The 2,248-nt window shown below is 47.4% G+C and overlaps 1 non-coding gene across 1 annotated transcript; it reads right to left on the reverse strand.

The window, feature by feature from the left end:
* Positions 1-255: 255 nt before the first annotated feature.
* On the reverse strand, positions 256-329 carry trnai-aau (transfer RNA isoleucine (anticodon AAU)). Its single transcript has one exon. It is a non-coding gene; the product is annotated as a tRNA-Ile (tRNA).
* Between the last annotated feature and the right edge of the window lie 1,919 nt (positions 330-2,248).

Below are 2,248 nucleotides of genomic sequence, written 5' to 3' on the forward strand. Positions count from 1 at the left end.
ATAAGGAATTGGCAGGAGCCCACGACTTGAAACAATCAGAGGACAGAATGCAAATGAATTGTTCTGAGAAAAGCAAAGCAGAGAAGTGACATTTTCCCATGTGCATGTAGATGGCCGACTTTGACATGGCTTGATGAAGTCTTGTGGATCCTACCACTGCTTAAGTGCACTACTACGCTTGCCTTCAGGGAGTTTCATCTCAAACTTTCAAAGAACAGGACTCATACTAGACGGACAAGCACCTTGGATTGGCCTTGGCCAATGTGGGGATCGAACCCAAGACCTTGGCATTATTAGCACCACGCTCTAACCAACTGAGCTAACCAGCCAGCAAAAGCAATCTCTCTGCCAGGCATTTGCTCATGTTTATGTAATATGGCTGCAAAATGCATTAAACAAGTGTGAAAAGAACACTTTTGCAATTGCTAGCACTGGTGATGCTATAAATCAATCTGTCAGAAGTGGGATTTGAATCCACGCCTCCATCTGGAGACCAGAAAACCCTTCTACACTCTTAATAAAGGAGGACTGGGAGGCGACCGCCCCCTCCCAGACCTCTGTGGTACAGCACATCCTGGACCTGAGAGATCGGCTATCGGCACTGGGGAAACTTGCACAGTCGCATCTCTTACAGGCCCAGGAGCGACAACAGCGCATGTACAACAGGAGAGCCCGGTTACGATCATTCACCCAAGGACATGGTACTGGTGTTATTCCCAAATTCAACATCTAAACTGCTGGCTAAGTGGCAGGGACCCTTTGTGGTCACAAGCCGCTTAGGGGATGTTGATTATGAGGTGTGTCGCCCGGATCGTGGGAGGGAAAAGCAGATCTATCATCTGAACATGCTGAAGAAGTGGTGAGAGGAGGAAGCATTGGGTGCTTCTAGTTCCCCCCACAATAAAGAGTCTGAAGCCGCTGTTTCTGAGGTTCGCACTGAACTCAATTTAACAAACGCCCAGAAACAGCAGGTTCACTCTTTATTGTGCCGCTTCCAGCATGTCTTTTCTCACCGACCCGGGCTCACACCTCTCATTGAACACCACATCCACACGGCACTGGACACCTGCGTGTGTGTCAAACCCTATCGCACCCCCTATTACAAAAAGTAGGCTGTCAATGAAGAGGTGCAGAAGATGTTGGAGCTTGGAGTCATTGAAAAGTCACAATCGGAATGGTGTAGCCCTATAGTCTTGGTGCCAAAGCCTGATGGCAGCACTAGATTCTGCGTTGATTATAGGGAGCTCAATGCAGTGTCTAGGTTTGATGCCTATCCGATGCCCCGTGTGGATGAGTTGCTGGATCGGCTGGGCGCTGCTCACGGAAAACCCGGGCAAGTGAACAGTTGGGAGGAGGGAGACCAAGTATCTGGGGTACCTCTTAGGAGGGGGGCAGGTATGGCCAGTTGTTGACAAAGAGACCGCTATTGCCTCCTGTCCGCCTCCTAAGTCCAAAAAGGAAGTTCGGCAGTTTTTGGGGTTTTCCGGGTATTATGGCCAGTTTCTGCCGGACTTTGCCACCCTGGCTTACCCCCTGACCGAACTGACGCGAAAAGGTGCTCCAGATACGGTCCAGTGGACGGAGCAGTGCCAGGTGGCTTTCCAGGCGATTAAGGACCGCCTCTGCCAACACCCTTTTTTTAAATGCCTTGACTTCTCTCTCCCTTTCATTCTACAGACCGACGCCTCAGAAGTTGGAGTGGGCGCGGTCCTGTCCCAGAGTGTTGGGGGTCAGGAACACCCCGTCCTCTATCTAAGCAAACAATTATCGCACAGGAGCGTAAATATAGCACCATTGAAAAGGAGTGTCTCGCTATAAAGTGGGCTGTGCCCTGTTTATTTAATCCCTCTCCCTCCCCGACGGAAGCAGCTAACCGACAAGAAGGTGGACTGAATCTATTACCCCTGTCTGCCCGGAGCACCCCGATTGTGGACACTTTTTGCTTTTGCTTTTGATTTTGTTTTTGTTTTGTATCTCCGCCCTTTTTTGACATACCTGAACTAAATAAAGCCGGCTTTCACAGTAGGCTATTCAAGAAGGGGGGTTCAAAGATGGCCAGATATAAATTTATCTATTTTATTTTAATTTATTTATTGTGCTTTGTTGGCACAGTGTTTAATGTTCAGTCTTAAATACATATTTTTTAATTGTAGTTTTGTAATTGATTTTGTCTTTGAAAAGCAAGACAAAATAATAAAAAGCACATTTTAGACTATTTAATTTATGCAATGGTGAAAAAATTGTCAAA

Source organism: Amia ocellicauda, unplaced genomic scaffold, assembly GCF_036373705.1.
Source record: "Amia ocellicauda isolate fAmiCal2 unplaced genomic scaffold, fAmiCal2.hap1 HAP1_SCAFFOLD_156, whole genome shotgun sequence".
NCBI classification, from domain to species: domain Eukaryota; kingdom Metazoa; phylum Chordata; class Actinopteri; order Amiiformes; family Amiidae; genus Amia; species Amia ocellicauda.